The sequence below is a fragment of the Tamandua tetradactyla genome, chromosome 3 (genome assembly GCF_023851605.1).
Source record: "Tamandua tetradactyla isolate mTamTet1 chromosome 3, mTamTet1.pri, whole genome shotgun sequence".
NCBI classification, from domain to species: Eukaryota; Metazoa; Chordata; class Mammalia; order Pilosa; family Myrmecophagidae; genus Tamandua; species Tamandua tetradactyla.
In genome coordinates, this window is record NC_135329.1 from 36,075,987 (window position 1) to 36,101,112 (window position 25,126).

General features: G+C 33.2%; 1 pseudogene; it reads right to left on the bottom strand.

Annotated features, from left to right (window-relative positions):
- Positions 1-1,749: 1,749 nt before the first annotated feature.
- LOC143676028 (pre-mRNA-splicing factor SLU7 pseudogene) lies at positions 1,750-3,089 on the bottom strand (annotated as a pseudogene).
- Between the last annotated feature and the right edge of the window lie 22,037 nt (positions 3,090-25,126).

The following is a 25,126-nucleotide window of genomic DNA, read 5'->3' on the forward strand; positions in this document are numbered from 1 at the left end:
TCCCATCCCTCTGAGGACTTTGCCAATATTTTTTGATTAGCTGCTTAATATACTTTACAATGTATCCAGTCATTATAATAATCTATACAGGATTAAAGGACCTATTTCTTATTCTGTGCTCCCTGTGTTTCAATTGTTAAAATAAGCTATACAGATAGGTTTAATTAGATTATGCACTACAGAAAATTTCAGTTTCAGGAGCAAATAAACCTTTCTTCCCTTGGTCTCAAAGAATATGTCTGATTCTACAATATAGACACTGTTTTCTTTACCTCTATGTTATGAATTACTTTAACCCCAACCTGTTTCACTTTGTTCTTATCTCTAAATATCAGGTTATATATAAAAAAAAAAACAGGCTCTCACAATCCAGAAATAATTATCACCACTGCAGACTTAATGTGTCTACTTTAAAAGCTTAGAATATAGACCCCTGTTTTCTTATAAGCATTTTCTAAAAGTGACCATACCATTCTTATTCTTTTGTTTCTGACTTATTTTGTCTCACCAAATGTCTCACATATTCATTCACATCATTGCATGCCTCACTACTTTGTTCCTTTTTGTAGCAGCACAACCTTCATTCATAAGTACACACCATCACTCACCAATCCATATCTCTGCCAGTGCATCCTTCAGCCATCTGCATTCATTGGGCATTATGTAGATAGCCCAAAGTCCACAGTCCATCAGCATTCTCAATTTTAGATAACTTCATTGTTCCCAAGAGAAAGAAAACCAACAAACACACCCTCCCCAAATAGGAAATCTAAACCTCCTGGAGGTTATTCTTATGCATTACATAGATTGTCTTTTTTAGCTTATAGTGTTTAATATATAACTTTTACAATGTGACTGTGTGATTGTAAAAACCTTGTGTCTGATGCTCTTTTTATCCAGAGTGTGGACAGATGAGTACAAAAATACATGAATAAAAAAATCAATCAATAAATAATAGGGGAACTCAGGGGTAAAATAAATTAGGTGGATAGAAATACTAGTGATCAATGATAGGGAGGGGTAAGGGGTACAGAATATATGAGTTTTTTTTCTTTTTTCTATGTATTTATTTCTCTGGAGTGAAAGAAATGTTCCAAAAAATGATCATGGTGATGAATACATGGGTGTGTGATGATATCATGAGCCATTAATTGGGCACTGTTTATGGACTGTATGTGTGTGAAGACTTGTTAATAAAAATATTATATACATACATATATATTTCATGAAAATCCTTACTATTTTTTCCAAGAGTTTCTTAATCCCATTAATATTCTCATGGGTATAATGTGCATTAATTTTTGGTTTTTCCTTGTTTTGATATTTATATTTCCATATATTTTACTTTTAAGATCATGCCTGTTTAGTACTGAACAAACATTCTTAAAAGTTTATTTTTTAAAAGTACAACTTTGGCTTCTGTTGGAAAATCTATATCTTTATCAATATAACTATTACTAAAAGAAAAAAAAAAAACTGCTGAGTAGAACAGTTTGATAGGAGACCCAAGGTCTCCTTGCATATTGCAAATACAAAATAAAATCTTAATTTCCGCTTAATATGCTTCCTATTTTTTTTTTCAGTGTGGAAAAGAATAAATTTACTTTTTCCAGAATAAAGAATTCTGGAAGCTTTATTAAAGTCAGACAGTAAAAAGAGTGGGTAAGGATTTTTCCATCTACATTCATCATCAAGAAACTATAAAAAATGTATCAGTTGTGTCTTTCTTAGATGTACTTCTATGACTAGTTAAAGGAAAGAGCCCATAGGGCCATCTGGCCTCTGATGTTTCATTCTATGGGCTTCCATCTATTCTTCTTTGGGTTCTGGGGTTTCATATATGCTATCATAAGGTGGCTTCCCCTAATGAATTTGCATGACCTCTTTGACATGAAAAAGGTGGGCCTCCTCTACATTCAGTACCTTGTCCATTTTTCTTTCCTTTGCTCTCACTATCTGAACAGCTGTTTTTGATGTTTCTTATTCTTTTTCCTACTTTTAACATTTTCATGATGCACCTCCATGAGGGCTTGACATTTTCTTTAAGGACTCATCTCCAGTTAAATCATTTGCAATACATCCCTCTGCATTAGCAATCTCCTTCCCTAATCTCTCCAATACAAATAGGAATACTTGAAAAGAGTGACAACATTTATATCGTCATTGGCCTTTTTTCCAGAAAGAGTCCCAGATATGGACAAGGTTGTTGATCTTCACTTCTTCCTCATACTTAGAGCAGACAGCCCACTCCTGTCCTTTGATGACTGTTCCTTGTCTTCAATATTCCATATAGTCTCCTGTCTGAGCTAAAAGTAACTAGGTGAAGGGGCATCCAGGTCTTTTTTACCACTGTACTTTTCCAGGATGCTTGCTTTCTTCTGTTCTTTGAAATCTTTTTTCACATTGAACAACTTCTACAACAACTCTGATATTGTAGGATATGAAGATGCAGTTCAGAGCCCTTGTCATAGGTTTCCCAAGCAAACAACTGAGCCTAAGCCACTGACATGATGTCTTCTATGTCAAACAAAGTTATCTCTTTCATAGCTTAATTTTCATCTGGATTCTTTCCTGCATTGGCATAGGGATTTTCTCTCATTGCTCCAGTTTTGGGGTCATAATAAGCCGAATTTGAATCCAAATTCTGCAAATATTTTGCAATATCTTCTTGAATTCTGATATTGCAGACAGTAATCTCTCTTAGACTCAAAACTCTGTCCAAGCATGTCAGTATCATCTGCATAGTTATCTTCACCATCATCTTCAGTATCATGGTTTTTTCCATCTGGGAATTTGGCTCCTCTTTTCCTCACTGGTGCTTTGGATAATTAACCTGTTCTGCTGACTTTCCTGAGGCTAATTCTTCTTGGAATTTTTGTGCTTTCAGTGTTCATTTTCCAGGTCAACTTTAGCATATTTGCCTATAATTTCCAGGTGTTCTTCTGGGTTGTAGCATTTTATCTATCCTTCCCATCATAGTCAAACATCAGCTAAGGCTGGACATGTTCATCTGGAGCTAAATTAGTATCTGTAAGTTTTGCTCCCTCTCGCCTGAGTCTCTCAAAGTAATCTTTCTTTTTGAGTGTCATGGTCTTATAAATGAGAAAGTAGGATTTAAAGGATGATTTTGATTACCAAATCATTATACAGATTTTCCTTTCTTCTTCCTGGTATATTGAAATAGACAGAGGGAAATGTCTGAAATGTCTAAATTGTAATCCAGCTGCCTTAATCTCTGAGAATGATTGTAAACCTTTATCTTCTGACCCTGTGATTATAAAAAACATGTGACTAACCTTCATGTGGAAGCATTTATCCAATTTTTAAATATTAGAGTCTTGTTATCATTAAAGACAACTCCTAATGTTTATTAATGAAGGGTCTTGTGTCAACCAGAACTAACCCACCCAAGTCCAAAGTTATCTTGATAAGCAAGCCTAGATCTAACCAAAGTGGACCCATCTGACATGTGCAATAACTCAGTCTTTAACCTATAAGTCACCTTTACCTCATTATAATACTAGAAATCACAACCATCACCATTTTAAGGCTCCATTTTCTTACATATGTTCTATGTCTAAGCATGCAATCAATCTGCACATGCTCGATAATCATATCACCTTTAATTGCATCATCTGTGGCCACAGTGCTCATTATCCTAAACCCTGCCGCTCTTTTTGTCTGATAAAACTAACAGAATTGCTGCAGCTTGGGGAGACAGATTTTGGGCTGATAGGTCATTTGCTCTCCTACTGCATACCTAGTATGAACGCTTTCTCTCTTTGAAATTCTGATGTCTCAGGAATTGGTCCTCTGAGTGCATCAGGCAAAATAATCCACAGCCTTTGTCTGGTAACAATTTGGAGACCCTATAAAAGACAGATGCCTGAGGATCTGGAGCCCCAGAGGAGCAGGTAAGCCAGTTAATTGAGCCTTTTATGGTTGCTGAACTGAATCAAATCAGAAGCTCATCAAATGGGGTTTCTCTGCTCTGCTGGCACTCTGGTAGAAAACTTCAAATAGAGAAAAAGTTTCCATTTCCCTGTCTGGATATCTGACTGGGTGAGTGGGTCAAGAAGGAGGTAAAGTGGATTGGGGAGTAAATATGGCAGTTTGAGTCCCCTTGGATCTGGCTTTAAGGCCTGGTCCTGTTTCCAGAGTGACGCCCTTACTCTGAATTCTTCACCTTTCTGTTTTTTGGGTACCATGCTGAACAATGTTTGAAGCCCTGACTTAACTATTTGTTTTTTTAATATATGTATATTTTAAATATATACACATATATGTAATATATATATATATATTTGTTGTTCTGAAATCATCATGCACATACAGTCCATCCATAGTGTGCAGCTGGTAGTGCACAATATCATTACAATAGCTATGCTAAATTTATCTGTTGAATATACTCCTAAAAATGAGTAATCTACAATTATTTGGTACTTAATGAAATTGAGTAGGCCTGTTTAAGTGCTAGCCAGTGTGTTACGTCGGTATAGTAAGAGTTTAATGCTTGTTTAATTGTTAATCAGTGTGTCAAGCATTTAATGTCTGTTTAATTGTTAGTTGGTGTGTTTGGTCTAGTTATCAATTGGTGCTACTCAATTATAATAAGTGTTACATGTTTGTTTAAATTTTTTAGTTGGTATGTTCATTCATTGGTATTGGTCATATGTTCCTAAATGGTTACTTATGGAAATTCTTTAAAAAGGGAACTTTGGGGATGTATTGAAAATTGAAATATTTTATTTGTGTCTATTAAAAAGGAAGCTATTTCTGTAACATAACCTGGTCTCAAAATAACTTAAAATGAAAATACTACCATTACAACTAACAATATTACAGCTAAATTTGTTCTGCAAAAAGGTAAAAATGGGATGAGATAGTCAATCCTTTATTTGACCCTCTCAAAAGTATTTCTGTTTCTATTTCTTGCGTAACTAACTTTCTATTTGCGTCTGTCTGCCTATGCAATATACATTCACATACCTTTGGATGGCAATAACGAAGTGATAAAAAGTCTTTTAATAGTTCTATTGGAATTCCTTAAGAAATAAATAGATAACTTCATATAAATTTTAAATAAATTGGCACTTCTAAAGTTAAAAAGAATTTTAAAAATAAGAGAAAAAAACTCTCTGAATAGCAAGATTCAAAACCTCGGTTTTGTAATTACTGTAAATAAGCCTGGACATTAAAAATAAATCATCCCTACAATTTCCCTAAGGCAGCAAAGGACTGCCAAAGAGCTGCCTCTGGAAAAAGCAAAGATCTTTTCCAATTGTCCTAGTCAACCTTTTAATGAAATAAATCTAATAATTGGAAGTGTTAAAGAAGGTCATAGGAACGCTCAAAATTCCATGGTCTTCATTTAAAACTTGCAACAAACAGGCTTAATTCTACCCCAATACTTAACCATCTAAAGCTGTTATTTTGGGAAGACTAGGCACAGAAAGATGGGGGAAGGATGGTTTAGAATTCTTTTTTTACTGGGTCTGGAGATTAGAAATGGTAAGCATAAAAAATGCTACAGAATAGGCTATGTTTGTTAATATTTTTTCCATTATTAGTAGAAAAACTGTAACTGTAATAATAAGATCATTAATAAAATACAAATAGCCTTGGGATAGGAGTAACTGAATAAAGTCTAATTACCAAATTTCAGTAAGTAAAATGAAAAATCTTTAAGAGATACTGAGAAGTTCTCCTGGATTACAAATTAAACAATTGTGGTATATATTCTTGAATTTGATAGTCAAGGTACTTTCAAAATTGTTTGAAAATTTAAGATATGATTAGAACAAAGAAAATTTTTTCAACCTCTGATGAAAAGAATTTACATTAAATTTTGAGCTGAACAAATGTGATTTTATTTTGCTTAGGTATGTTCTCCCTAAATCTATACAAGCTTATTGATAAAATAAGCTGGTATTATAATTATATTTTCAAAAGTCCTCTTGAAATAGTCTAACTGGACAGGTTAAGTTACATGAACAGAACAATGTACCTGGTAAATTATGACGTTTAGAAAACATAATAAGATAAGAATATGCTGATGCTTCAAACATATTCCATTTAAGAAATCAGTTAGGTTTGATTAAAAAATATAAATGGATTTTTTGTAACTTTGATTTCCTGGATTCCAAAAGTTCTAGCTTTTAGCTAGTTGTCCATTTGTTACCTCAGTATGTGGGAGAGTTTGCTTTTGTAGTGACTTTGTTAAGCTCAATGTACTGGTCTAAAAGTATTATGTACTCCAGAAAAACCATGCTGTAATCCTGATTCAATCTTGTGGGCACAGCCATTTCTTTTAATCCTCATTCAATAGCATAGAAACTTTTGATTAAATTATCTCCCTGAAGATGTGCCATGTCCAATTATAGGTGTGACCTTTTGATCGGATGGAGATGTGACCCCACTCATTCCAGGTGGGTCTTATTTTGTTTACTCAATTCCTTTAACTGAGGAAACATTATGGAAAGAGCTTAAAATAGAGACACGGATGTTTGGATCTGTGTTTGGTTTCTTGCAGCCCAGCAGATGTCACCATGTGCCTTCCCATGAGATGTTCCCAAGCCAGAACCAGAGAGAATCAAGGGAAGCCATGAGATGAAAGCCAGTCCTGGAGAAGAAAAGTGAGGGACCCCCACAGGAACAGAGGCTGAAATTCATGGGGCCCATGAGCAAGGGACCAGCAAATGCCAGCCACATGCCTTCCCAGCTGAGATATGTTCTGGATGGCTTCAGCTTTTCCTGAATGAAGGTCTGTTGGTGGCTTAATTTGGACATATTCTTGGCATTAGAACTGTGAAGTTGTAACTTATTAAATTCCTGTTTTAAAAACTCATTCCATTTCTGGCATATTGTATTCCAGCAACTAAACAAACTAATGCAGTCAATCTGTATATTTTTATTAGTAAATGCAGTCAAAAATAGAGAAAAACTAATTCTTAGCTTCAAAGAGTTTATATTCTAGTTAGAATATATATGTACTAGGACATAGTATAAGAGGGGTAATAAAGGAATAAAAGTGCTGAAAAATTTAAAAAGCAGATAAATGACCTAGGAAGGCCTTATAGAAGAGATGACACTTGTAAGACCTTTAAGTAAGAAAGTAACATCTTAACAAATAAAGCTCTGAACTAGCTTTTGGAAGCTATAAGTTAAATTTTCAAACTAACATATTCCTGGTATTATTTAGCACTTGGGAATAATGTGAAAATTTTGACTTATTTTCTGGATATAAATCCCTTAAATATTTAAAAGCTGATTATATTTTAAACTTGGGGATTTCCTGACTTCTGGGTAGGGTTGAATTGGACTGAAAGATTTTAAGCATATTTTGTATTCTGAATATAAAGTACATAGATGCCTGACTGTATTTCAAACCCAAACATAAATTTCTTCCTTCTTCCATTATTTTGTAGTATCTCTGTCATTTCTCTTCTTCATAATTATTGTCATTGGAAGGAAGTATGCAAGTTCAAAAAGCTTTCTGAATTTATTATTAATTTTATTTCTGATTATGTGACATCTACATAAATAATAACTTTAGGTGGAATGGCTATGGAAGGTGATGGAGAGTTGGAGGAAGTGAATTTATTTTTTTATCATAGTCATTATTGACTATAAGCCCTGCTGAGGTAGAAACGGCTGCTGAGGTAGAAATGGCACAACTTAGCTGAAGTTTTGACATAGGAAGTAATATAGGAATGAAGAGAGTTGTAATAAAAAGGAGTTTATAAACATGAAATTTGTCTATCATAGTGCTGACCAGAATTTTATAAGTCTGTTTACCATATATTTCAAAAGAAGAACGCTTTTGTGTTCAAACATGAATACCCAGTTAAATAACATGGATTGTTAGTCTACTTTTAATGTAAAGTCTTAAAAAAGTTTTCCTTAATCTGAGAACTCTGTCTAGAAAACAAAGAGTTTACATTAGAATAAAATCTTTGTTAATGGGCAGGCCACGGTGGCTCAGCAGGCAAGAATGTTTGCCTGCAATGCTAGAGGACCCGGTTTCGATTCCCAGTGCCTGTCCACGTTAAAAAAAAAAAAAAAAAGAAAAAAAAAACTTTGTTGATGCTTATGTTGGCCTTATTCTTTATTTCAGAAGACAAGATTTCTCACTGTTAAGAGGAAAACTACTACAAATAATTTGTTCTTTCAGGTGCTAAAATAGTTTAACTTATTGCTTAGGAGGTGTTGGGGAAGTATTATAGTAGTTGAAGTGGATTTTTTATACAGCTGCTGGTTAAATTTCTATAGATAAAATAATATTCGTATATTTAAAGGTTGTATAAAATTTTCAAAAATTTGACAATGTTCTCACTGTCCATGTTATAAACCTGATATTAACTCTATGATGTTATACAATGATATGGCGCTGTTATCCATGATTTTAGTTGTTCATGAAAAAACTACAGATCATAGAAACAGCCAAATTTACTTGTCAGTTGCATTGCTTTGCTCAAATATGTCTCTAAAAGTACATGTGCTCCAATATAGGTGAGAGCTCCATCTGTAACAAGGAAAGACTTTAAAAGAAAGGCAGGGCCAATGTATAAATTATATTTTACCTATTAATTTACATAGTTCTGGTAAATGTGTAACAGTGAAACAGAACAAAACCTCTGCTACGATTTGTTGATATAAAAAGACTGTCTAATGTTTTTATTTCTAAAAGTAGCTTCATTTAAAAATGCTTATAAAAATTAGAGCTTAGATTGTGAGCTTTAACTATTATCTTCATATTCTGAAATGCTTTGCTCTTTCTATAACCTACTAGTTCCCAGGTACTTTAAATATCTGTGTGACACCTGAGACTCAAATTTAGTTCTCCAGCTCTGAAAGCCAGAATAACTCCATAGAGTTAAAAACAAAAAACTGAAAAAGGTCAAACTCTGATTAAGAATGTGTTGAAATTGATCTAGTTTAAATGAACATAAATCAATACACAAAGTAAAAAAAATATTAATATTGTCTATATTTTAAAGCTTTAACTATTGTGTGAGACAAAAAGAAAAATGTTTACTTTGTCCAATATTTAAATTTTCTGTAGCACACTATCTAATTTAATCTGCCTAATTAGTTCATTTAAACAACCTAATTCAGCTTTATTTGATATAGAACCTAGAATAAGGGATAACATCTTAATATTCTGTACAAGTTAAGAAATAGGGAAATTTTTATAAACAGCTAATCTCATCCTTTTTTATTCTCTTTAATTTCATTCACTATACCTAATTTAATTTTATGGAAATATTGCTTGTTTAGTTTCAAGTACAAGCTGCAGAACCATTTAAATAAAATAGTCCCATACTAAAGACTATGTGTCATAAATGTGAAAGCATAGTAAATGGCTTAAAACTTTCTATGTCCTGAAGTGTGTTAGTCCTGTTGCCTTGCCTCTGTGAACCAGGGAGCTCAGCATTTGAAACTTTAAATGAAGGCTTTTAGGGATAGAGGTGAAGAGCCGAAGTTCATATCTGCTGAGGGACCACAAGTCAGAAGATAGTTGAACATGCAGCCGAGAGGTTTTGGAACAGTTATTAAAAAGAACATTCTTTTACAAGGACTCTGAGCCACAAGACCACATTGACAAGAGAGTTAATAAAATCTCATGGTTTATATGAAAGCTGGGGCAAGAAAAATGGATTTCTTAGACTTGCATCGTTTGAAATTAAAAATAAGACATTTTTAATATATGCATGCATGTTAATTCAACAAGGACTTTTTTTTTTTTTCATTTTCTACTTGCCATCCATACTGTATACTGATAGCTATGACTGATGCTAATTTACCAGTTGTTTCTGATTGGGTACGTTGCATTCTGAATGCAGTTAAGTACAATTTATTTCTAGTAAACTACTCATTAACCATAGCTAGATCAGCGTTTACAAGTTAATTACTTTTACTGAAGGTATAAACTAATGCTCTATGTGGGGTTTCAGGGTTTTAAATCCTTTAGAGAAAAATATCAAATGTGTTTGGAATTGGGCCAAAATCCTTCAGATATAATGCTTTTTTTATTCATAAATCACAACTGAAATATCAGAGATTTACCTAGCATTTACTCACAATAATAGTGCTGTGGTGTTTTATGAAACAATAATACTCCTCCAGAGTGGTTTAACCATGAAGTTGATAGCTGGTTTTCACCACCAGGATGCCAGATTATTATCCCATAAAACAGTTCAACAGTGCTGTTCTCAGCAATATATAGTGTCCTTGGAATCTATTTTAACTTGTGTGTTTAAAAGTAAGTTATAAGTGAAAATGCTTATATACCTGACTTGGATATGTAGGTGAATATTATTACATCAATTGTATCCTGTAGTGGAATGGAATTTTAAAAAGAAATTTAAGTGGAGATCTGCAATTTTAAACTTTCTTTGTGTCCTTAGAATCCAGCATTGCTAAATCCAGTCTCAGATCCCTTATAACTAGAGTTCATGAAGTAAATCAGATTCTACCAGTAAATTTTGATGACTTGTACTTCAATTTATGTTATTTCCTTAACAACCCCCCCTACCCCACACATGCACATAATAATTTGCTATATTTTCTAGGATTTGATAGAGTTCCCATTGCAGATGGAACATATTTTACCACAGAGTGCCCCATCATTGTTCAACACATCTATTATCATCACCATTCAGTCCCTGCTTCCTTACTCATGGCTTCATCCCCTTCTCCACCCTGGCACACCTCTTCTCTTGAATGGACCTTTTTATTGGGGGGTGGTGCATGGTCTGGGAATCAAAACTGGGTCTTTGGCATGTAAGACAAGCATTCTCCCACTGAACCCCCCATGTACCCTCTTGATAGGATCTTAAGTAGACAAGTGGGGTAACTTCTCCTTTAAAAAATGGTGAACTCATGGAGTTTAAATAAGTACAACTATTTGAATGCTTGCCATGGACCAGTCAATGTTTATGGGACTTTACTCAAATTACCTATTTAAGACTCACTTCCACACCAATTTCCTTTCTGCAAATCACCGTTTTACATAATAACTTTCCATCAACAGGTTTGTATAAATGAGAATGCAGCCTAAATGATAAATACAAGGTCACACCTGGCCTATTGTTTTTCATCACTCTGTTCTTATTTCAGGATGAAGAAGTGTCGAAGAACCTCATTCACTGGACATGCTGGAGCAAGATGGTCAGAGGAGCCACCATAGTTATAATACACACAATCATTTGCAATCACCTTTCATCGCTCCATAGAGTGAAGTTCATAAATCTCCTAGCTGTATATATGTTTACTTGCATCACCAAGCTGCCCTAAAAGCTTCGTCATCCTCTTAGGATTTGCAACTGGAAAGTAGAAATAACAGATGTTTTTATTTTCATAATTTAGCCCAAGCAGTTAATGCAAGTCCCCCCGGAAAAAATTTCAGACTCAGATACTTTTTGTGTAGCCGACTTGTTTTATGAGCTATTGACTAATTGGAAATCTGTACCAATATAGTACAAACAAAAGAGAATGAACTATTAATAAATCGGGTCAGTATCAGAGGCTTTTGAGTAAAAAAAATGCCAGATTACCCTAGAGATGGAATAAAAAGACTGCAACAAAGCAATTTTCCATTTGGACCAACCTAAACAAAAATATCACCACTAACAAATGCAAAAGCATTGCTTATATGAAGGTGAAAAATATACTCCTGATCTCAATCTGCAGCTATGAGATATTCATATCTAAAATATGTGACTTAACATAGCTTTGTACATGTACTATCTTCATTTCAAACATTGCTGCTGTCCTAGTGCCCCTGATAGTCTTTTTCAACTTCTGGAATACTTATGGTAAGTTGGTTGTCGATTTGTTTTCTAAAACACAGCTTGTTTTGGGGTCTTTGTAATTTGATTCAGGAATTTAGAAGACCTCAAACTGTCAATAGAGAAACATTAATGCATGTTGAATTTTCTGGCATTCATGATTCATAAATTTCCCTTGAAATAGTGTCTTGTATTACTATATCCCCAAACCTTACCTTTTCTCTTTTTAAAAAATCAGAATTCTGAATTTAAATAAATATAAACATCAGTGACAATAATTACTTAAAACTTACCATGTGTCAGCCTTGTGTACTAAGTACTTTTCTCTTAATTTGTGCAACCTGTTGTTGTGGCAGGGGATATTTGCAGCTGATTAAACATAGCTCAATGTCCACCAACTACTAAGGGATTGAGCTGCGTATCGTTTCCTGGCATTCTGATTTTGATCCGGGCTACTGTGAAGGTCATTCAGAGGAGGTGAAAAAGTTTCAATTATTTATTGAAGCCTAGTTGTTAGGGAAGGGGAGGAGAGCAAGCAGGGTGGAAATCTGGGGTGTACTCCCAGAGAGTTACTTCAGCCGGATCCCATAAAGGGATTCTGGAATGGGAGTTACACCTCACAGTTTTTCCAATCCGGTGTGAAACAAGAGACCTGGACCTTGCATCATTCACTAAATAATTAAAGCTTGTTTATATCATTGAAAAAAAAAAAAAAAAGCTGTCCTGAAGTCTTCTCTTTCCATATCAGCATGGTATCAATTAGAGATTACACTCTCTTGCATGGGAATAAGTCTACAGCTCAAACAAGCAGTTTTATTTCTGTAATCTTATGAGGGATCTGAATGTAGGCCATTTAGATCTGAGGCAGTGGCTCTCCATTGTCACCAACGTCCTTGGACATTGCACAATGTTCTTGCTCTCCTTTGGCTGGACCATCCTCCAGGGGTTCCTTTGGCCTGTGTGGTCATCTCCTGGCTGTTCTGACCCCAGCTCCGAGTCTATACTCAAGTCAGGAAGAGGAAGGATGCTGCAAGGAGAAGGAAGCAGCCACTAGATTAGGAAACCAAAACTTCCCCTCAAATCTCCAGCAGCTTTCCTCTACATACCATTTGCCAGAATAATGTCAAATAAACACTTTAGCGACCAAAGAACTTCAAAGTATTATTTTTCAGTTGTGCATTTTCTTACACCCTATAAAAATTTTAAAAAGCAAAAAAAGTAATTCAAAATCAACTTTAGTTATGTCCCAATCAAGTGGTCTTTAGTCTCACTTCGAGTATGATTATTTAAGATTAGCTCTTCCAACAATATTATTTTGCCATCAAGTGCATTTCTTACAAATACCATTTAAATCAGAATATTCACGTGATGCCACAATAAATCTATTGAGTCTTTGACTCTAACTTTTTTTCTTTGTTGGTACCATACTGAAGCTAACTGTACTAATTATACTCTCTCTCTCTCTCTCACTTTCTCTCTCTCTCCCTCTCTCCTCTCTTCTCCTCTCCTCTCCTCTCCTTTCTCTCTCTTTCCCTTTCCCCCTCCCTCCCTCATTCTTGCCCCACCAGAATGTCTAATATCATTTGATAATCAACATTATCTGCCATAACTATTAGGACAACGGCATTTGCATGATCATGCATTCTAATGTTGCTTTTCTGATACCTTTTTCCCTTGCATTAAATATGAAAAATCTTTAAGTTGCAAGAGGTTTTTAAGTTTATCTAAACCAATTTTTTACTTTTCAAATAGGAAATTAAAGTGTGGAAATGACTTGAACAATGTATTACAATTCATGAATGATGAAGCCATCTCTAGGTGTTGGGCACATTTCAGCGTGCTTTCCTTTCTGTGCCTCTGCAAGAAGCGGTATAATATGTAATTCAACCACTTTGTTTTCCTCAAAATGCCTTTCTAATGTTTCCTTACATGGTCATTTCTAATCTGAGACTGAAACGCTAGTACAGTTCCTTACCTCAAATTCTCAAAAAATAGCTCTGTTGCCCTAAAATATTTTATCTTAGAAATCTTTTAAGGCATTTGCTCATTCTTTTTGACTACTTAAATTATATTTTATGCTGTGCAGTGTCAAATTTATATTCAAAAATGGAATATTTTTATCTCAATCATATTGAAAGCTCTAAGATAAAAGTAAAGGTTTAAGCTAATTGCAGAAGACAATCAATCTCACTTCCATCCCTCCCTGCCCTAACACAATATACCTACAATCTGTGGACCACCAGCTATTTTATATCTCTTACTATTCTAAATTTGGATGTGGAAATCAACAATTTTAGAATTAATTTTATCAATAGGTCTCATGCCCTTCTTGTTCCTAGTACCTGCAATGAACTAATAATGTTAATTATATATAATTGTAAATTTATGATTAATAATTTTGAAATTTCAAAATCAATTGGAGGCATATGAGGTTGGTAGAGATTTGAAAACCAACATGAATGCATGAGCTGGTATAGAATAAGTCCTTTTTAAATATAAATTCTCCCCCTTTCTAAAATAATTCCTTTTTTTGTTAAATGTGTTTATTTTCACTCACTTAATTCATTGTTATAAGCAATGACCACGTGCTGTGTTTATAAAGATAAGCCACTCTTTTTTCTATTTTCCTCACTTATTTGTCTACTTTTAGTACATTTTGTCATGGCTGCATTTTTAATGCCCATTTAAATAAACAGGTCAATACATTTAAAAATATTTTTTGTGAGTCTAATTACAATACAAAGTAGTGATGAAGCAGAGCACTTGAGCTCCACAACAGCTTCCTAAGTGCTCCCCTTTTGATGAACCAGCTGCGGTAGGAAATACTTCTCTTCTAAAGATAGTGCCAGCTGCATTCTCAAGGAATAGAGAAGAGCAGATCTCTTGTAATGGATGTTGCTCATGAAGAGCATGAGTCAGGGAGAAATAAGTTCTCTGAGAGGATACCATGAGTCAGCTTTAGGTCCAGAAATAGAAATCTTGACCCTTTTTTATTGCTCAATTTATAAAGCTATATGACGATGGTGTCTCAAAGAAAAAGCGTCATAAAGCAAATGCGATAAGAGAGTGAGAAAGCATTATCCCTAATACCTGATTAAACAGGGCTATGTTTGGGACTATGATAAAACTAGTCTATTTAAAACGAATCAAACTGCAAAAAAATGTATCTTTTTTTCTTGTTGTTCCACCTTAGGAAATGAAAATGCACCAGTCTTCTGTTCCTTTCAAGAGCTGGCATTTTTGTTATTTGATTATAGACTGAATATGAGCTACTAAAACACTTGATGCTTGGTGAAACTTAGCTTAAAACAAAGCCTAGAGTTTTTTAATAAATATGAACAAAGAGGTTTTCAAACTGTAAAGTTTTGTGTCTATGTTTAACAAGCCCATTCATTTTTGCTATCTCTGAATGGGGTTGAAAATTGTGCAGCATTACTTATTACAAAGATGCGTCAAACAGAAAATGATGAATTCTACAAAATCCCTTAGTCGACCCATGGATTCTGCCTGTGGTTTGTGTAATTCAACAGAAAGCAAGATAAATATATGAGAAGGAAAATTAAATACATATTTGTTAGATCAATTTTTACTGGTTCATTTCATAAATGCTTTGAACCAAAAGATTTGAAACAAAATTAACTTTCTCATTAACCCCTCATTTGACAGAAAATTATTTTTAATTGGTACTCGCTCACTACTCCTATTGTGGTAAATGGAAATGTCATCTCTAGATGTCTATGCATGTTTCTACGTCTGTGTGGATGAATATGGCCATTCTTTGCTTAAAGGATGTATTTTTATTCTAGGTAAAAAATGATCTTGTGAAAAGATTGGAATTTAAATTCCTGTAGAAAATGAAAGATATGTTATGCAATTAAAAACCATCAGTTCTAACATGCACATAGAAAAACCAAGAGGATGCATATAAAAAGCCATTTGATAATGACAGCTTATCCATGTCTAGGAGATTTTTCCTAGGGTTCAATTTTAGTCAGAATTTCTACTGGATTCTGAAATTATTAACTGCCAAAGTTGTTCTAGGTATGTTTTCATTATTTTATAAATGTGTTCTAAAAACTTATTTCAATAATATTACAATCCAGGAATACCCAAAATTAGCATTGTAAAACCCAAGGCAGGATCCAGTTCTGTGTTATTAACAATGTTATGCCCAGCGTATGAGTCCAGCACATGGTACAAACTGAAAGAATTTTCCTGGAAGAGAGATGCAGTTCATGGTTAATCTCACCAACTGAACTGATGAGGAGAACTGATGGTCCAGTAGTAAAAATTGTTTACAGCAAGAACAAAAGAAATGGTCACCTTAATTAAAATATGATTTAATGATGGGTCAACAGTGTATTTACTAGTGTGGAAGGAAATCTTTAAATGCTCCAATTGTATTAAAATTAAGGAAATTAATTGTAACATGCCAAAGAAAGCAATATTACAATTTTCTTTTGCTTTGCCACTTTTTAGCTAATTGAATAACTGTCAATAAATACTTCCTTAATGGGTTCAGTTGAATACCTATTGTGCCTGCTAGTTGCCTGTGATTCAAAATATTCCACAGATGCCACAAAAGACATGGAGTGAAACAAGTACAGCTAGTTTAGAATTTTCGTGATGGGTGCCAGGAGGAGGGGGAGTGAGGCTTAAAGGGAATTGAGAGCCACACTGCAAAAGTCCTTGTATAACCAACTAAGAAACTTTATACGCTAAGAGATTAGCTAGATGAAAGGTATTTAGTATCAACTGCTAGGGATTTCAGTTTAAACACAGGGATGGAAGATACCGCCAAAGATTTTATAATAAAAGTTTGAGAAGAGTGCAGAAAAATGAACACATGTCCTTGTTAAGAGATAAAACAGAGGAAGAGAAAACTACTGAAAGGGATGAAGAAGGAATCTTTATAGCAGTGGGAAGACACTGTAGGTGCTAAGAAATCAAGTAATTTTGAATTAGTATTCTAGTCCAGCCTTGTAGGGTTACCGGATAAAAGAAAGGACAGCCAGTTAAATTTGAATTTCAGATAAAATACAAATATTTTTATAGTGTAAATATGTTCCAAATATTGCATAGGACATACTTATACTATTTTTTTTTAATCTGAGATTCACATTTGACTGGGTGTCCTATAGAAAAAAATCAATTAGAATAGATAATATATAAATTATTTTCTGGCTTCCAAATAACGCAGCCTCATAAGATTTTTCTCCCAGGAATAAGGAGAATATCCTCTGTACACCAACTTGCTTTCTTCTGGAGAAGAATAGAATCTTCTACTGACCATTTTTCTTGTACCTAATCTGAACTGCCCCTGAAATGTTTTTTCCAAAATAATGGCAACTACTCCTTTGACAGTGTTTTCCCAATTGCAAATGATAGGATGTATGCTTATAGCATGTGGAATGTACAAAACCCTTATCTCTGAAACAGCTTCTTTTTTCATCTCAGAAGACCAATTCTCTGGTTGGAAAGCACAGCTATGAATTAAAAAGGTCAAGGCAAGGGTGCAGGTTTCACACGTAAATTTTTTTTTTAAGCCCACACAATCAATTTTTAACAGACAACTATGTTTTTGAGTAGATAAAGGTTCCAAGTCTTTTTTTTTAATATGCTGAAAGCCATTAAATAATAGCTATCTTTAAGCGTGTAAACAGAAGTATCTGCACAGAGCCGTAAATGTGAATTTGTATATAGTATTGTAGAGAGTATGGTTTGTTTACACTTTGTTCTTTCCTTGCTTTCTCTGCCATGCTTCTTTATGAGTGGCGAATATTTACCCACCTTACTGATACGGGGCTTGTCCGGAGACTTGTGTTGGGCAATTTATCAGGGACAGAAGTGAACAGTAGCCAATTTTATGCTGAGGCTTTCAGAGGCAAGATGAGTTTCTCCCACCCTGTTGCACATCTGCCATGCATAACCAGAATAGCAGATTCTAGGTAACGGCTACCCTTCAGCCTGGGTTCCAGAGGGGGGCATGTTGAGCAGACTAGCACTCAAGCTCAGCCCTACCTCACCAAACCATAAACCTGGGAACCAGAAATGAACGCTTGTATCATAACTATGGAGATCCTGGAGTTGTCTGTAATGTAGCATTAGCAGAGCAAAAATCTAATTCTATAATTCACATTAACATATCTCACATATTAGGGAAGGAGGCAATGAAAACTAGCTAAAGAGTTTTAGTTTTCATCCATCCTGTTCTGAAAGCTACCATTTAGAAAATGTAATTAAGACTAAATTCTCAATTGACAGTTAAGGTTTCCAGATATTTAAATCCAGAAACCATGTGATCATGGGTCCAGTATTAACTCAAGGATACATTTCTGAAAGCAGTTTGTAATGTTTTATGATTCTTATATTTTTCTGGATTTCAGATCATAGTAATGTAATATCCAGTCAGCAATTCTTGCATATATGTATATATATGCATACATATTTTTTAATACACTGATGTAAGAATTTAGCATCTCATAGCCATGAATTGTTTCATAAACATCTTGGAATTCCCAGCAAGGTTTACAAAGATCTTTATACATGAAAACAATTGAATACATATACACAGGAGTAACCCTTCAGTGGGATATAATGATCTTTCCCTTACGATTTATAAGAAAAGAGAAATAATTAAATACTCATACAGAAATTGGCAGCCCCAATCTTCCTAATTTCCAGTTTTTAGACTATTTTCCATTTTAACAAAATATGTTGAGCTAGAAATTATATTTGATAAGTTGCAGTTTTGAAAAAATCCCACTTGCAAACAACAAAGCATACTTGAAAGGGATTTTGTTAGATTGTTCTGACAGTATTGATTTCTATATATTTTTTCAATATTTTAAGAGACCAAACTCCAACTTCACATCAGATTTAGTAATCGATTGCTTCAGGTCGTTATTTAAGAGTGCACCAATTCCCATTATTCTATGTTGGGGAGAGCTGTTAAATCTAGTATTCCTGATAAATGAACAATATATATTCCTATTTCTCTTTGTGTTAAAGGTATGTGAGGATGGTGCGGTGGTGGCTCAGTGGCAGAATTCTCATCTGCCATTCTGGAGACCCCAATTCTATTCCTGGTGCCTGTCAATGCAAAACAAAACAAAACAAAAAAAGTAGATAAATATGTTTTGGGCAATGGTAGCTCAGTTGCAGAATTTTCACCTACCATGCCAGAGACCCAGGTTCATTTCCTGGTGCCTGCCCATGCAAAAAAAAAAGGGGGGGGGGGTGAGGTATGTAAATGTGATTTTCATCAAACAGTAAATTAGTTTTTGTATACCTTTGTTGGGACTACAAAGAAATTGGTCCAGACAAAAACTTTCTTTCACTGATCTTAAAAAAGTAAAAACAAGCAAACAAAAATAAAACACCCTCCAACTGACCAGGCTGCAATTTTATCATTTGACCCAGTGTTTTTAAAGTCTGAGCTCCAGACTATTCCTTCTCCCTCCACTTTCCTTCTCCCTCCACTTGAGTAATTGGCCTTAGTGACAACAAAGTTCTCACCTATGTTTCAGCCTAACATAGGCACTTACTTTGTCTTGTGATTCTTGTGGTCTGCAATACCAGCATATAGCAAAAGAAAATGATAACAATAAAATTACATTTAGATTCAAATAACTCCATGAATCAGTAAGTCAACCATTCATTAACTTCAAAGACAATATGATACGGTGGAAAATTTGGTTTTGAAATAAGACTGGGCTTGACATCCACTTCTATGGCATAAGAGTTTTCTCACTTCAACAATATATTTGATTTTTCTACATTCCATTTTTTTCTTGACAATAGAGATAATATTATCCACTTTAACATATTAAAACAATTAAATATACTATATAACAGGTCTACTATATAGTATATAGACACCAATATATTTGATTCCTTGGTCCCATTTAGTAGGATATTTTTAGTATCTTTCAGTGGAGTACTGTATTTTCTTTATTTCTTTGCCTCTGCAGTTTTAAAAGAAATGTTTATTGGCAATTCCAGATTGCATATAATAAACTGGAAAACCCTTTCATAAGACATAGAAGAAAACCAAGGGTTAAAATGTTTCGTCACTCATTGTGATATCAAGGACAAATGTAAGCGGGGCCACACATTTCATAGCTTAAAGCATCCCATATTTCTAAGCCTCATTTTCAAGCTTACGTTTATACCGCTGTAATCTGTCTTTTCTCTCAATTTGAGTTCATGGTGATGTGAAAATTTTTCTATGTTTACAGTTTTGTTAAGAAGCCTAGTCATTTAAATACATACATCTAGATGTTTATAAGAAAAGATTCTTCCTAATGCTCCAAGTATTTTAGGAGCAAACCTTCGTGGGGAAACACAAAACTGTAATGTTAATTTTTTCTTACAAAACCAACATGCAAACAAGAGAGATTTTACAGTTACGCGTATGTGTATATATGCTTGTGTTCACATAATATGTATTTGTGAAAATATTCAAACTTTTAGCCCATTTAACCAAAAATATCAATTCACAGTAATCAATGAAACTGTGCTAAATATGAACATATATTAACTATTTATTGTAAAGTTTTAGGTTTGCTTCAATAAAATTTTAATCACATTTGTTCCCATAAAATGCACCTCAAAATACTAAAGAAGAGATGCATTTTGGGGAAACAAGACAGTGTAATTAAGATAAAAACTGGGAAAGTATCATGTAGACAATCTTGATGAGAGATTGTTATTTTGTGTATACGAATATAAAAAAAAAGACTCGTCGGCTTCCATCTTCTCAATTCATATGTTTTAGTGTTAGTGGCATGTCATTAAAATAGCTATTTGTGTTATGTATATATTGAATATAGATCCTTTTTGGGAAGTATTATACAGAGAAATCTTATTAAATTTTAAGCATGCATTTTGATGAATTTTCATAAAATGAACACACTCTTATGACCAACACTTATATTGGAATATGAAATATTATCAGCACCCAGAAGCAACAATCACTTTTCCTTCCTGTCAGTACACCATCCACCTCTCAAATGGTAAGCACGTTATTGACTTCTAACACTTAAGTTTTTTTGAACCCTGGCTTTTTATCTATCAATGTAATATCTGTGAGTGTCACCAAATTTTTTGGCATAAATATGTCACTAATTTTTTTTAGTATAATGGTGATGAACATATGAGTTGTTTCTAGCTTATGGTTATTATGAATAAATCATCTAGATATGGAATTGCTGTCATAAGATATCCATATGTTCAGAATGAGGAGGCACTATTAATACACTTTCCTACATAGCTTTACACCTGTGCCAGCTTTATATGAGTGTTTCTGATGCTCCACAATCTTACCAAGATTTGGTCTCATAATTAAAAAAAAAATTATGGTTCTGCTGAGTTTGTTACAATATCTAATTTTTATTTAATTTCACTTCACACATTGCTAATCATTTCCATGACTTTTTCACTTGTTTCTTGGCCATTTGGATAGCTTGTATGTACCTGTGATACCTGTGTGAGGCTTTAGTTCATCGTCCTATCGTCAGCTGTCTTTTATTAATATTTTTTTTGTATGCTGTATGGCAGGGGTCACATTTCATTCTTTTTCCATGTGAGTATCCCCTTATTGCAGCACCATTTGGTGATTTAATTTATTTGTTTTGGGTTTTCATTTGTTTGTTTTGCTTGTTTGTTTGTTTGTTTGGGAAGTGCATGGACCGGAACTCAAATCCGGGTTTCCCGCATGGCAGATGAGAATTCTACCACTGAACTACCTTTGCACCTTCTATTAAAATTTTTATGACTATCTAGTCTACATATTACCTTTATCTCTTACTATTTTACTATTTTTCACTTTGCCTTTTCACTCTCTCAATAATCTCATATTCTGTGACTAGAACCCACTTAATATTAATGGATTCTTCTTTCATACATGGCTGAAATTATTTGCCAATATTTTGTCTGTGCTTTTCACACATATGTTCATGGACACACTTAGTCTGTAATTTTCTTTTCCTATAATACGATTCTCAGATTTTGGTATGAGGATTGGGTTGTGCTCATAAAATATCTTGAGAAATGTTTCCCTTTTATCTATGCTCTAGAAGTTTGTGGCATCCTATGACCAATAATTATTTAAATTAATTAATTAATGAAGACATCTAGAGCTATAAAAAGAAATTAAAAATGGATTCATTCTATTAATTAAGCATCAGGTTACTCTCTTTTATTAATTTTTGTTTTTCTAGGAATATGTCTACAATTAAATTTGAAAATAATTTGACATAAATATAATTTATAATCTATTATTTTATTTTAAATGTCTATAAGAAATGACATGTAATCCATTTTCCCTTCCATAATTTTTTATGACTTTTCTTATTCTGTCTTGATCAGTGCATATTTGTTCAATTATATTTTCTTCAAGAAATCATTTTTGTCTATGCTATTATTCTCTTACATTTATTTTTTATTAAAATAATTTATTCTTTTGTTTATTATTTGCCTCATTCTACTACCTTTGGATTTAGTTCATATTTTTATCAAATTTCTTGGGTGGATATTAATTAATAATTTAATGTATCCTTTCAAAGCTATATATTTCACTGAAATCATAGCTTTAACTGCATTTCACCAGTAACTTTAAGCTATATTTTCCTTACCATTTGATTTAAAAATACTTTCTATATGTATTTTGATTTCATCTTTAACCCTGTATCATCAAGAGGCCTATGCTTTAAACTCTAAACATTTGGCAATTTACTAGCTATATTTTCATAACTGATTTCTGTCTGTTTTCACTGTGGTCAGATACTATTTGTTTTAGTCCAATCCTTTGATATTTCTTGAGGTTTGATTTATTGCTCAGAATATGGAAAGTTTTGGAAAATGTCTCATATACGTTTTATAATAAGGTATGCTTTTTGGGGTCCAGTAGTTTCTGTAAGTCAATCAATTAAGGTGTACCATTTGATTTGTTCAAATCTTCTATATCTCTATTTATTTTATATTTTTACTATATATTAAAAGAGAGAGATGTTAACTATCTCCCAATATTATTATAGACTTGCCTATTTTTCTTTTAATTTGTATATTTTGTTTTATATACCATACTAATCACAACTGTAAATAAATGTTGCAATATTAGATTGCTCAGGTATTTACCCCTTCATTTTTATAAATTTTCCTTACTTATGGTAAAAGTTCTTGCCTTAAGTCTAATTTGTATAACAGTCTTTTAGCTACACTGTATTTACTTTTATTGGCATTTTCATGCAATTTTTTGCCTTAAATTTTACTCACATTTCTGTATCCCTATATTTAAAATGTGTCACTTTATTGAGTTCATTTAATTTTAAATTAATTATTGATACATCTGAGTTTAAATAGACGATTTAAATTTTGTTGTTATTTGTTTTACCTGTTTTATATATATATTTTCCTTTGCAGTAATGTTTTTTCTGTATTAATCAAGTATATTCCTTTACTTTTTCTCTATTTGCTTGCAATTTATACATTCTTTCGTGTTACTCTTTTTTTTTTTTTTTGATATACTTTTGGCAGAGTCACATTCATTATTTTTCCATGTGAGTATCCCATTATTGGAGCACCATTTTGTTGAATTTTCGTTTGTTTGTTCGGGTTTTTTGTTTATTTTGCTTGTTTGTTTTATTTTGTCGAGAAGTGCATGGGCCAGGAATCAAACCCAAGTCTCCTGCATGGCAGGCGATCTTTTATATTACTTTTTATAATTGCACTTGAGATTACAATATAAAAACTAGGCTTATTATAGCATATAATAATAATATAGCATAAGTTCACACTGATCACGAGGTCACTAGAAACATTTTTTTCTAAACTGTAGAAATGATAACTTAATCAACAAAATAAACTATTTTGTATTCAATGATTCTCCTTTATACAATTCTTATTTTCAATGCAACTTTAAAGTAGTATTTCATGTGTTTTAGAGTAAAAATAAGCCATAAAATAAAATAAAGGCATACAAACACAAAGCAGGAGAAATAAATAAAGAAAAGCAAAAAAAATTCTCCCCTAATTTCTGTATATTTAAGTAGTTAAGCTGGAAATTCATGAACTACAAACTCCCACTAAAAAATAATATACAAGATGGCGGTGCTATGGTGGCTCAGTGGCAGAATACTCACCTGCCATGCTGGAGACCCAGGTTTGATTCCCAGAGCCTGCCCATGCCAAAAAAAAAAAAAAAAAAAAAAATCCGAAAAACAAAACAAAACCAAAAAAACACAAGAAATGGCTGATCCATAAAGATATTACTTAATTGTTTCTACCTAATTATTTTCAAATTTTCTACAAATGACGTTCCATGTAATTGTTTTTCTACTTATATACTTTATAAAATATTATAAAAATAATCCATTCTTTATTTCCATCACAAATTTTGATGTAAGATCAATGGAGAATACTTTGAAGTTTTGTACTATAACACAGAATGTCTAATTTCACAGTTTTCTTCTCTTCTTTAAATTTTCACTGTTATTTCCATTGTAAAAAAGCAATTGTTGAACCCGTCATTTCATTTTCCTTAGGCTGCTGTTGAGGTTATAAATATTCCTGATAATTGTGTTCAGTGATCTTTTTTATGCCTGATCAGTAATATTGATTTTCCCATTGCGCGCAGATTTTCTTGTCAGCAGTGTATTTGTGGAGCATGTTTTAATGCTCGTTTTTATTCACCTACTTGCTTATTACTTATCCCTTCAGTGTACTGAAATATGTCATGTATAAAGAGTTTATTTTTTTATAATATTGTAGAACAGGGTGATATTTTGTGTAAATGTTAAGAAAAGAATATTTATGAAATTCTCTAGTAGTAAATTAAATGTTTTCAGGAAATCGAAGCATATGGCTTTTGGTGAGGCTCTAGCTAGATGTTATGCTAATTGAGTTATTTAACTAATAGTGACATACCTGTGATGCTAAAAATTGGAGTAACTGGGCATAGATTAAGCCTTAAAACATTTTAAAAGGACATACTAAAGATCAAACATCTCTCTTTGTTTATTTATTGAACACCCAAAATGTGTGTGAAACAGTAATGTTATTTATAACATTCAAAGAAGAATAAAAAAATGTCCCAGTCATGAGGTTCTCACTGTACCTCTGGTATATACATTTAACAATTAATTACAAATGTGAGATAATTTCTCTAATTGTACCCAAATTGGTTTAAGTACTGAGGGAGCATGTCTTTTGGCTTGGCCCCTCACTCACAGCATAAGGTATGAGATCCCATAGTTATTGATTTTAAATTGCATACTCAGACCACAATTCCACTTCACCTTAACCCTGTTAACATGTTTTTATAAGATTAATCT